The following is a 13,380-nucleotide window of genomic DNA, read 5'->3' on the forward strand; positions in this document are numbered from 1 at the left end:
CCCTGCGGCGGTGGTGCCACTTCCCAGGAGCTGCTGCTGCAGCACCCCGCCGCCCCCCAGCACGGAGCCCGGGGCGTGCGGAGCCCCCGCTGAGCCCCAGCCCTGCCCCCGGGGCGGCTGCGGGGCCGAGGTGTCCGGGCCGGGTGGCCAGGGCCCGGGCCTGGCTGCCAGCGCCGAGCCCGCTCCGAGGCCTGCGCCCCAGCCAGGCCTGAGCTGGTCTGACAGGCTCAGGGCAGACGGGAAGGGAGAGGCTGCCTGCGGCTCAGGAATGTGCAGCCCTTATCTCTGGCTCCCCTGCAATCCTGGGGAGGGAATAACTCTCCGGAGTTTGCCTTTCTCTCGCTCTTACTCACCCTCTGCCCTGGGTGGAGCTTGATTCTCGCAGGCTTGGAGGTGCCCGTGAATCAAGCTGCAGGCACGTCCAGGGGAGCAGAGAGCCGGAGAGCACGACCCACCACCTGCCCCGGCTCACCTGGGAAGGTAGGAGAAGTGCAGGCACCTCCTGGGGTACCCGAGTGGCTGCCTGAGGCGGCGGGCGAGAGGGCTGGGGAGGTCCTGTCCTGCTCCTCTGCACAAGGCAGGGCGCAGGGGAGCTGAGGCAGGGACAGTCTGTGGGGCAGGGGGTGGCTGCTTCAGCGCGGAAAGGCTCCAGCAGCAGGAGCTCCCGGCCACGCCATGGCTGCACCCCTGGGAGAAAGGAGAGGCCCAGGAGGGGCAGGGGGGAGGCAGAATGTGCCAGCTGGGATTGTGGATGGTGAGGGAAGAGACCTGTTGGTCCTCAGGTAGCCTGATGTAAACTGCTTAGCAAACGCTTCACTGAACTCAGGTCCCATCTCCTTTGAGAAAGCCCAAAAGAGTGGGTGTTTCTGAATTTGTCCGTCTCTTCGGGAAGAGATCTTGCAGCCTGACTCAGCTTCCCATGATCGAGCCCGCGCTGGCCTTCCCCTCGGATAGGAAATGCTATAGGGGCGTGTGGTCAAGCGACTGGGACAAAGAGGGCTTCACTGGTGGTAGCACTGGAAAGGCTGAGGTCTGCAGTAGGCTAAGGGCCAAGAAACAGCTCCTGAGGCCCACTGCGCCATTACTTGCATTGACCTCGCTCCACACGCATGGGTGTGTAGCCGTCTGCCAACATGGCCTGCAAGCAGCGACACAGGCATTCATGCACGTACATGCAAAAGCACCGACAGATGCATGTGGACACATGCGTGCACAGGCACACGTGCATATACTCACTAATTTTTTCCATAGATGTGAGCCTGTCTGACAGACCTCAGGTTTTGTGTGTAAGCAGAGAAGGGGGGAAAGGTCTTGTCTCCCAGTCACTCTACATTGACTAAGGTCAATAGAGGTCAATTATGGCTTTTCTCTGGCCTGAGGACCAGGGTTCTCTTATCTTCTAAAACAGTTAGAGGGGGAGGAGGCACTTGTAAAGGGACAGGAATGCCTATAGCATCCTTCTGCTGCTGAAAACACCTAACTTGTGAAAGCTGCAGAAAGCTGAGCTGTGACAGAGGCCCAATGTATGTAACAACTCTAAACACCAAACTAGCCCCAAAACAGAGCAGTGACAAGAACACTGGTGGCCCAGGATCCCTTTGCACAGCCCACAATAGCATGCGCTTTCATCGGGTTGAAGAGGCAAGCAGACAGAAGAAAACACAGCATGCCTTCACCCTACTACAAGGGCACAGGAGGGCTGCACTTTTGGGGAAAGAAAGCTTTTTTTCATTTTGGCCTACCTCCCATTTATCTGAGGGGCTTTAGAGTTGTATTTGAGAGAATTGTATTTGCTGTCACCTGGCAGTGGAAATGGTAGTATTCTGAGAGGAAAAAAGTTACGCTGTCTGTGTGATTGTAGGGGAATTTGCATGTCAAAGCAAAAAGTGAAAACGTCGCAGTCTGGTTTGGTTGTGCCAGCGAAGTGTCCTGGCTGAGGACGGAGATACCTGTTTTCTGTACATCATTTTTTAGGCAATCACAGGTTTCTAAACAACTGAAATTCACCTCCAAGCCTTGCTGGATTGGACGTCTTTGTATTTTATGGTTAAATGGAACATTTTTGGACGGCTCATCGGGCCCCATTTGGCTGGATTTTTGTAGCCCTAATGAGGAAGGGGAGTTCCATGAATGCATTTCTAAAATCAGGATGTGGGGGAAAGTAAAAGTCAAGGGCAGCGTGCAGTTCCCCTTCTCCAAATTATGCCTTACACTGTTGGACCTTTCCTTGAAGTTCTCTGTTTTAGACTTCCTTATACCTGCTGCCTAGTAAATAAAAATCCAAGGAGAGGGATTGATTGAAAGAGAGTAAGCTTGGCACGAGCGTTGCTATTGTGGACATGTCACTGAGGGACATAGTTTAGTGGTGGACTTGGCAGTGTTAGATTAATGGTTGGACTCAATGGTCTTAAAAGGTGTTTTCCAACCTAAATGATTCTATCTCTTTAGGTAATCTGCTCTCAGTAAGAGGCTACTTTTGCATGCAGGATTGCATTTCATTTTCCAGTAGCTGTAAACATCAGGTTTTGCCCTGCTGACTCTACAGGTTGGATTTAAGCATGCTGCTCCATACCCTTTTTTGCATAGGACAGTTAAAATTGACATGCTGTCTCAATAATACAAAGAAAATTATGACATCATTTTTCTGCTACTTTTCCCTTCCTCTGGCCTGTAGGAAGATCCCCTGGACATTCTGAATGTCTGGCTAATTTCCTGATTTTCCAGCAAAGAATATTTTGTGGGATCCCTTGCACTGGCTGATAAGCAGAGGTGAGTGGGAGTCCAGCAGGTGTTCTGACGTGCTGACCAGGCTCCCAGCTCTCCTCTGCCACATGCCTGTAGCATTCAGTACATTTACTACTCACCTTAGACATGGAAAGAGGTTATTTTGCCGGTTGGTAGGGTCAGCTGACAAATGTATATAATATGGACGATAAAGTCATAATCTCTGGAAGCTCAGTAAATGGATTGATTAAATTAATTGAAGCACTTCTAGACTACAGCAGGCAGACTTACCATTTTTTAAAAATGGTGACTGACATTCATATTAAGACCATCTAGAGTAAAGAATGTGATCACATTCACTTAGATGCTTTAACATAGGGTGGTCAGTAGAGGCAGATCAGATGACCAAAATAAAAGGTCTGGGGGTTGTATACATGGCATTGTAACAGGAGTATACAACTCCGTATTTTCTTCTTTTCATCAGAAATTTTAACCATAACCCAGGCTTTGAGCCTGCAGCCTAAAACTGAGAGAACACTGAGAACTAGAACACAGAGAGACTTCAGCAGAAAATACAGAAAGGAAAACTGGAAGAGGAGAAATAATTGCTGTGAGGACTTAAGGGAGACAGCTGTGGCTGAGAAAGAGTCTTAATTCAGACCGTTACCCACATTTCACCATGCTGTGCTGGGGAACATGTCTGAGCCTTGCTTGGTGAGAAGAGCAGTTAGGAATCCATCATCCTTTGCCACAGCTCTTGTAAAATTTCCATGGCAATGTGCTATGGCTAAACCAGGAAATACTGGGGTACACCTGAAAAGTAAGAGTGCTACAGGCACATCACTGTGAGATTGGCAAGTGAGAGGCCTTAAATTGAGACATCCTTTCTCAGTAGAAGTCTAATCCTTAGCACAGAAAGCTAGCACGTGTAGGAGTAGCTTCTGGAAAGGATGAACATATCTGTCACTGTTAATACAGGTTATTCAGTCTGCTGTAGTAGGATTAGAAGGCACTAGTTGTCCCTCTGTCAAGCAACGAAGAATTAAAAAACCCCACACCTTAAACCATATTCCAGGAGACGAGTCCCTCCCCAAATCATTTACATAGTACAGCATTTTCTTGAGAGCAAACCAACATTTTCCATGTCTTACTGTCCCAGTGTCTGCTCAAGTAGTTTTACCTTAGGCATTACCGTCCTTTCCTGAAAATGACCCTTCCAGAATATTAGCAACCTGTTTTCATATAACCTTTTCTTTTATCAGGCCAAATAATTTTTATTTTTTTTTAATAATTGATTTCTAAACCTTGGGTATTCTAGACATTTTGGAAACATGAATGTTTTTCCCATCCCACCATAAGAGATGTAAGTGATGCCACTGACCACGGTGCATGGGCCAGCTGTGGCCCAAGCGCTCCTGCCTGCTGGACCACAAATGACTGCGTTACATTTTTCTCTTGGATATAACATTTGCGGCTTCCCTGACTCTCAACGTTGCTTTGATTCATCTCTTGACCACAGCTGACAAGTCCTTCAAACGTTAGTAGCACAGAGGGGTTTTATGGCTGGCTGTGCAGTACAGCACAGCAGGCTAAAGTAAATTCTTCTGTCTGCTGCCTTTCTCTTCTTGCTGGTATGCAGGGCAATGAAAAGACAAGGTGTTTAAGCCCAGCAAGTTGTGCCCATACTTGCACATAAGCTTGGGGTCTCAGGCAGAGGTCGTATCTCACTAGCCCTTTCCAGCCGGAGTGACACAGCCTTGCTTCCTCTCAGGCAGTTCCCTCCGCTGGTGCCATGCAGACCTGCGGAGGCCTCAGCTTTTGGGAGTGTCCTGAAGCAGAGAAGCAGGTCCAGCCAGGGAAGTGATCATCTGAGAGAGGCAGTCTGGGAACTTGCTGTGCAGGCAAAACACGTAACAACAAGCACTGGAGTCAGCATTGGGAAGGAAGATAGAGCCAGCCTGAGGTGCTGAGACATCAGCAGGGGCTGACATCAGGCAGCAGCAGATGAGAGAGAAAGGAGATGAGAGAGAAACATTGAACCAGTTTCCTTTTGCTTAGACTGGGTAAATACAGTCCATCGCTCTTGATTCACACCTGGCACAAAGAATCAAGACAAATAATGCGGGTCCCTTTTTTTTAAAAAAAAAAATCTGAAGGGCTTTATGGTGATCATCCACTCAGCATAGCCAAAACTAGGATTTCATGCTATTTTAGAAAAATAACTCCCAGTTAGTCCATTGAAATGAAATGCAATATGGGCAGGCAGCAAACGATGCACAAGCCAACAGGCATATACCTTTACCGGTTTCTGCTTGTAGCGTTAATCCAGAGGTAAAGGGAGAATTTTTACATCTTAGCTTCATCTGTCAGTTACTTTCCCCTGCTCTGCCTACAGTAAACATTTCCCTATGGTTGAACATTTTTCTGGGCAGAGGTAGTTGTAGAATGTGATCACATCTCTGCTTACTCTTTCTGATATTAAGAGGGTCTTGATAGCTTTTGCGGATCACAAAAACCAAATGCTTGTGATAAGTATCCAAGCCAGTAAAGGCACTCCCAGTTACACCAACCTGAACAGAAGCAGGCCTCAGGCCAAGCCAAAGGGAAATTTCTGTTGGAGACTCCCTCCTTTAAAAAAGCTCTTGATAATTGCACACAGGTAGCTGCCTGCTGCTTTCTCTCCTCCTGTTTCTCCCCTGCGAATGTTTTTCTGGCTGAGGAGGGGAGTGATTGCATTACTCCCTGTGCCGGGGTGCATTGGCACAGTAGCAAACAACCCAGTGTCTTTGGGAAAGCCCAAGCAGACGGGTGTAGGAGACCTCTGCTGCTGAGAGATTGAATACTGCCTCTCATCAGCCCATTATATCAGCCTTCATCTCCCACTTGTTAAATTTGCAACAAGCTCCTTTGTGCTCTCCTTTATCCACTGCCCCTAAGCATGGGCGGAGTTACTCATAAACAGCTACAAAGCCTAACTTCTTTTCCTCCTTCAGCTTCCTCCTGAAAAAAACCCAACATCTCTACCATATTAGCATGCTAAAGAGTAAGTTCTAAAGAGCTAGTGTACTAAATACTTGTTTCTTTCTATAGTCTTCTCTGTACCTGTCTGTGTTCCTTGTTGTCCCATCTACTATATGTAGGAAGGAACTAGTCTGAAGTTTTGGTTCACTCACTCATTATCTAATATGGTAAGGTTCTGATTGTGAGTGGTGTTCTTGATACTTCTAAATTTATGAACATGATTTTATGCAATGATTGCTTAGGATAGCAGAGGAATGACAGCAGAGATTGCATGAAATGCCAAATAATGCTAACAGCCTTCTAGAACATGTGTAGAGGAGACACTGTGGACCAGTGCTTTTTTTCCCCGACTTCACGAAATACCAGTTCTGAGTGACTACAAAATCAGAGGAACAGTAAATGCAAAGCACTGCAGGGCTTGTATGGAGAAGATGAGAGCCAGTTGTGGTGACTTGTCAAATGATAAGTGAAAGCTAGTCTGGAATCCCTGTAAAAATAAATTCACAAATGTTTTGTCTTGGTCCATGTGCTTTTCATGGTGGAGCACATGGACCAAGTACATGGTTCCTTAACAGACTTTTTCTTTATTTGTCTGATGCCAGTTACTTTCGCTGTCCTTTCGGCATTGTGATGGTTCTCCCATGCTTCTCCTTATGTTAAGAAACTCCATCAAAAATTTGTTTTTCAAATGTCCCTATAGAAGCTATCTGTAGTACAGTGGCTACAGACCACTTAATTCCACAACTGATTATATGTACAATGCTATATTTGCACATCTCCCAGTTGTTCCTTTGTACCTCCCAGCTCATTTTTCTCCTTCGTCTGTTTATCATGTCTAATGTGGCCTAGATTATGAGACCGTCTTAAGCAAGAACCCATTTAATAATTGTTGGTACCTCACCTAGTACAATAGGATTCTGACTCTTCATCAGAGTCTTTTACTGTAACTGTATATTCAACCAAATCAGCAAGGCTGTTTGCCTGTAGTCTCTTGGGATTCAGGAAAATCAACTGCTTGTCAGTGGGGCAGCTCAGCAACAGCAGGACTAAAAAAAAAAAAACAGACCACAAAGCACAGTAATCCTGTCCTATAAATCAGCAGGATGCTTCTCGCTCCTTGGTGGTCAAAAAGCAAATGGCATATTAGGAAAGGAACAGAATGTAAACACCGTATGTAAAGCCATATTTCAATTCCATCTTGCAGCTCCAGTCCCACCATCTCAAAAAAGTATAGAGTTAAACAAATTCAGAGAAGAGAATAGAGGATCATCAGAGGCACAGAATGGTTTCCACATAATAAACAGTTGAATAACTTAGGGGTTTCTGTCTAGAAAGGTGATGAGTGACAGGAGAGTTGACAGATGTACAAAATCAGAGTGACATCACAAGGATCAATAGATGCTGATTTTCCTATCCAAAGCAAAAAACCAACTACAAGCACAGATTCAAAAGAGACTGCTCATGACTGTATTGCTGAGTTGTAGAACTTTTAGGTTTTTAGGGTTTAGGGAAGCTCTGTGTGAGTTTATGATAGCAAAATCCTTTGGAGCTATCCACAGTCATTAAAGCGTAGCTAGGTCAGGAGGTTCTTGAGCCTCAAGCAACTATAATTGGCTTAGAGAACTGGTGAACCATCATAAATGCTTGGCCTGTCCCTATATGTTTTCCACATCATCTGCTCTTAGTCCCTGTTGGAGGTGGGTTTCTAGGCTTGATGGGCCTTTGATCCAATCCGGTATGGCTGGTTTTGTGTTCTGTTCTCCCAGAAACATGCGGTAAAGAGGGGGCTCAGACATAGAATGAAGCCTGGAGAGACTGAGAATTTGTGCACTCTTTATTTAGAGAAAGCAGAAGGAAAATGCAGAAATTAAAATGAGTAAATGGCAGGTGAAATGCAAAAATGTTCAGAGGGGCTTTTACACTATAAACATTTAGTATTAAAGAAGACAATTCATAGGAGTATAAAATGCAGTACACTGCATGGAATAGGATTGGGAAAAACTGTAATCTTTCTGGAGGATTATAATCTAAATTATCAGAATTTATGTGATGAAAAGCCCTCTCAGTAATTTACACAGAGAAATTTGATTGAAATACATTATTTTGAATACAGTTTCAGATGAAGGATGTAAGTGCGCACAAACCCACTGTACACTCAGGTGTGTCATCACAGAGTAATGATTTCATAGCAGCTGCCTGTATGCATGGACCTTTAGTGTATAATACTCTGTGGTAAATGCAAGGTACTACAGTTCACTTTTGTTGAAGAAGTAATTGCCTTTCATTCGTGACAAGGAACATGTATGGTAGGTACAGTGGTTCATTACGTTTGTGCAAACTTAGTTTGCTTTGCAGTAATTCGATCACAAATCCGTACCCTCATGGCCAGTCATTTGCTGGATAAATATGCTAAAATTGTTTCAGGGAATAGAAGTGCATTACTTTCAAAAGACCATTAATAAGATCTCTCATGAAGGTTACTGAAAGTAAGTGGTAATAAACACCGAAATCATTAAATCCAGAGATAATTGCAGGGAACTTCAAAAAAAACCTACCCAAGTGAACTGAAAGGCTGGGATAATGCAAATTTATTTTAATACAGTCATATAAAACACTATACAGAAATCCAGAATGAAGGTTTCAATTACAGAATTGAGGGTTCAGGGATGTGAAGATGAATTAAATTACCAGAGAAAGTACATAGAAATCTTAAGGAAAAGCCACATTGTCCAGTGACAGAAGACAAGCCCTACCAACAGAAAGTCTGTTCAATTTGTCATGGAGAAAGCTGAGAAGTGATCTACACCGCACCTGAACTGGCAAAAGATTTGGTACTGGGTAATTTTCCAGTTGTGCAGGTAGAAGCATTAAAATACAGTTAAAATCTGAAGTTAAAGATTACTTTGTGAAGTAAGATGCATTTTCACTGCAGTAAAGGTAAATGAACGCTGAAGTAGCTTGCTAAGAAAATGGTTGTCTTACAGATATTCGGTATTTAAAAAAACCACAACCCTATCTTCCTAATATATATATTTGAATATAGTTGCTGGGAGGAATGTGATCGCCTGTCTGTACAAGCCTGCCTGTACTAGGGTGTTCAGGCTGAAAGATCGATTGGCTCTTTTTTGTCCTTTGTATCTGCACTTTTCTACTCTGCTCTGCTCTGCTTTTCTCTTATCTGTCAGACCTTTTGTAAAGTAGGACTGGGTGCTGCATGCTAATCATGGCTACTGCTCTTCCATCTATATATTAAACTAACACTGATAATCAAATACAAGAAGTATTGTAGGACTTCTCTGAAGGACCCAGGAAGTAGTTTTCATTGCACATTGGATAAATGGATTTAGGGCTTTTCATCTTCCTTTGACCAAGCTGACCACAGGTACAGGTAGAATGGGACAGTGAAATACTGAGTTGCAACATGCAAGCCAGCTATTCACTGACCTGCAATATTCAGTGCTAAGCTAATGGTTTTCAGTGTTACATCAGATGATTTAATAGTCCCCTTTTATGTACTCTTAATCTTTTAAAAAGCATTTGTGATATACACTGGACAACAGAATTCAAAATTAAAACAGGCACTTTATTAAGAAGTTTTGTTTCAAAAAATAGTCATCATTGTGCAAATCCGTTAAAAACAAACCTATCCAAAGTTCGGTGTTATGCTTTATTTCTTTAATATTTTGATCAATGAAGTACAAACACCTCTGAAGAAGCTTTTAGGTACTTGATTATTGGGAAGGTCAATAAAAAGAGAAGGTAGGCCAGGTATACAGGGCACTTTGGATCACTTGATAAACTGATACATCACAATTGTTATTACACGTGCCAAGAATCCATTTCATACTTATAAAAAGGAGACTGTATCCCAACAACTGTTGCAAAAACTAATGGGTATCAGAGGAGCCAACGAACTGAAGTGCAATGCCATGGCAACATCCATGGATGTATAAGCAGGAGTAGGGAGGCAGTTTGTCTCAAATACAGCATTGGTAAAAGAACCATCGGAATATTGTGTTCAGCTTTGCTGGCTGCATTTTAAAATGGACCTCGAACAGGATACAGAAGAACTATGAGTACGATTTGGTGGTTCACAAAATGTTGTACAGTAATGATAGGGTTCATCAGCCTTGATGTGGGTGTCTAGCGTGAGACAATTACTTACTTCACTGTATTGACTAGATTTTGGTAGTTGGTAATAGTAGCGTAGACATCAGACATCCATGGAGTTGTTCTGCAATGAAGATGCCTGAAGTTGGTTGAGACTGATCTGTCCTACTGTAGAAGTTATATTTGAAAGTACAACTGAAAAGGTAAAAATCCTGCTTCAATTTCTTTACTCTATTAGCCATTTAAAGACTGAAATTTTGGAACCCATCCCTAGGCACGTTCTGGTATAAGATATTGACAATTTCTTGTCAGGTTGGATCGTGGTAGAATGAATTGTATGACTGGCTAAAGGTAATCTTGGAGTTAAAAAAATTGAAGACTGAGCACTGAAGCTTTGGAAGACTGATTTGTTAATGCCTCTGGGAGAAAGATAAGGAGAAGACTTGGCCAAATGTAAACACCTGTACTAGAAGTTTAATCTCATCCCATACTCCTTTGATTTTACTCACTTATTCTGTATCAACTATAAAGGGGAACATAAGGCAATTAGCTTGAATGTAGGTATGTTGTACACCTGGATTTAGTGAATTAATCTGACCTTTGAGGAGCAATCCTGGTTCCTAAACTTAGGTGTTTAGTGTCATTTTAAGTGCCGTAGGGTATCTGAAACACAGCAGATGTGGTGCAGCCCTATGAGAGACTCACAGCCCTCTCAACCAGCAGCTGGAGGCCAGGCAAGGTACCTTAGGGCATCCCAAGTGACATTAAACACCTGTGTGTAGACACCTGAATTGCTCCCCTGGTTATAGTTTGTTTGCACTTTATTTATATTCAGTTTACCCAAGGCTTGAGGGCTAGGTGCTGGGAAGAGGTGAGAATATTTCCCCCTGCTACCTTATTTGGCTCTTGGAATTTTTCTTTCATCCTCTTCTAAAACAACAGGGACTGGACAGCAGGATCAGCATATGCCAGTATGCTTAGTGGTCTTTAAGGAACTTCTCAGGTCTCATATTCTGTTCTGCTCATAAAATCAAGTTTGAAACAACAGCTGGAATTTTTCCCCAGGTCATATTGGCAGGATATAATAGGATTCCTTTGCTTTATTGTACTATGTAGGGGCAGTACTCTTCCAGGGATGCTTTTCCTGATAAAATTGCAGCTGCTGAAGGCATGAAGGACATTGGTGGTGTGCTTGAGCACTGGGGCTCTGGTACAAAAACTCTGGTACACTTGGTATAAAAGCTCTGGGGCTTTTGTACTAAGGGTCTGTAGGGTCTGTCTTTTTTCAGTACTTGCCATGTAAATGTAAAGACGGATCTTCAGTGGTCCTTTTTGGACTGACCATCTCATAGAATCACAGAATGGTTTGGGTTGGAAGGGACCTTAAAGACCCCTCAGTCCCACCCCTGGCCACGGGCAGGGACACCTCCCAGCAGACCAGGTTGCTCCCAGCCCCGTCCAGCCTGGCCTTGAGCTCCCAGGGATGGGGCACCCACAGCTGCTCTGGGCAGCCTGTGCCAGCACCTCGCTGCCCTCACAGCGAAGAATTTCTTCCTTACATCTAATCTAAATCTGCCCTCTTTCAGCTTAAAAACATTCCCCCTTGACCTGTCGCTATGGGCCCTTGTACAAAGTCCCTCTCCAGCTTTCTTGTCAGCCCCCCTTCAGGTACTGGGAGGTGCTCTGAGGTCTCCCCGGAGCCTTCTCTGCTCCAGGCTGAACCACCCCAGCTCTCTCAGCCTGTCTCCACAGGAGAGGTGCTGCAGCTCCCTGACCATCTTCATGGCCTCCTCTGGGCTCACTTGCACAGGTCCGTGTCCTTTTTGTGCTGGGGGCCGCAGAGCTGGACACAGCGCTGCAGGTGGGGTCTCACCAGAGCAGAGTCGAGGAGGAGAATCACCTCCCTCGACCCACTGGCCATGCTTCTTTTGATGCAACCCAGGATACGGTTGGCTTTCTTGTCTTCAGGCACACATTGCTGGGTCAAGTTGAGCTTGTATGTCACGTAGCTGTTCACAATTGCAGATGTGGGGTTTATGTGATCTCTTCTCCTCCTGTAACCGTAAAAATTCAGTTCCTGAACTATAACTGGACTACAGAGTATCTTGCTACCCTTTATAAAGACCCTCAAGGGCTGCATGGAGATGGCACACATTATTCTTTTTAGCATCTTCATTTTTCATGAGATTCCCCATAGCTTGTGTCATAAATATTTGTAAACTATGACTAACAATTAAAAGAAAATGCAGTTCTTAATTGAATAAAATACACAAGCATATAAATAAACAAAACTCTCTATTAGCCAGTAGTTACAGGCTCCCATATATATTTGGTGTATTTTCAGTTTGTGACTTAGTTTCTTTAACTTGTAGTGGTTCAGATTTCCAAAAATACGTCTGTCTTTCTCTGGGGTGAATGAACCTGCAGGAAATAGATTTGCAGGGTGAAGTTCAAGCAAGGAGGCAACCCCTTCCTGGAGTTCCTCTTTTGTTTTAGGTGCCACCACAATCTAGGAAAATACAGTCATCATGCAAGAATACTAATAAATAATATGTGCCCTAATCTTTTGTCACTCTCGATTGAGGGAATCTGACAAAGTGTTCACTGAATTCCTGTTAAAGGAACCAAGGCATAAAATCAAAGAACCGATGTCTAACTTTACTGACAGCCTTTGACAATCAGTTCTAAGGAAGTAAGAGCCCACATGGGCTATGCATTTCGGAGAGCTCTTGCCCAAATTTTGCTGCTTCTGCCAAATATTTTCTTCATTCTGCTCTTCCAGGCCTCCTGCATGACAACTGCCAAAGATTTAAGAAGGAATGTGAAACTACTTATAGTCAGCTTCCCTTCCTGGTGTTATACATCCTGAGTGCCTTACAAAATGAACAGAATACTCAGTTCTAGAGTCAAACAGTAACAAGGCAACACTGCGTACTTGGTAATATATCTGGTCTTTAAGGCATGTGAATTGGTACTCCACAAAATCCAGCATTGCACTATGATAAGTGACACATTTTGAATGGATCAAAAGTCGTTAACAGATATAGAGACAGTAGTTTAAAAAACTACAAACTGATACTAGCTGTAAATGGTATGTTATAATTTTCAGCTAATTTGTAGGGGAATTACTTATCAAATAGTGATTTGACCTAGAACTAGAGCCAGCGTTGTGGCTGGCTGCTTAACAACATGAAATTTGAACCAGAATCTCAGAGTTCTGCCAGTTGCAGATAGCTGTTCCCAGGAGTTGTAACCTAGAAAAAAAACCAAAACCAAACCACCAAACATTAATTAAATGCAGAATCTACATGAATTGTAAGATTGAATATGCAAGATGGACAGTAGCAGTAGCGTACTGACAAAGACTACAAGTGCATGGAATCCAAAAGCTCAGGTGACTCTGCTTTCTCATTGTGAATTAGCATTCCTAGCAGAGTTCCTGCTCAGGAGCTACCTAAACCATTTTGGTAAAGGTTTTATTTATTCATTGACCTGAGATCAGCTCATGCTTACTATAGTGACAAA

The 13,380-nt window shown here is 43.9% G+C and overlaps 1 protein-coding gene across 1 annotated transcript in view; it reads left to right on the plus strand.

The window, feature by feature from the left end:
- The first annotated feature begins 325 nt into the window (after nt 1-325).
- Nucleotides 326-13,380, plus strand: part of FAM83H (family with sequence similarity 83 member H) — a 28,813-nt gene continuing 15,758 nt past the window's right edge. Inside the window, exon 1 of the mRNA XM_037380789.1 lies at nt 326-480. The gene's annotated coding sequence lies outside the window, so the exon portion shown is untranslated. The remainder of the gene's footprint in view (nt 481-13,380) is intronic.

The sequence above is a fragment of the Falco rusticolus genome, chromosome 3, assembly GCF_015220075.1.
Source record: "Falco rusticolus isolate bFalRus1 chromosome 3, bFalRus1.pri, whole genome shotgun sequence".
Classification (NCBI taxonomy): Eukaryota; Metazoa; Chordata; class Aves; order Falconiformes; family Falconidae; genus Falco; species Falco rusticolus.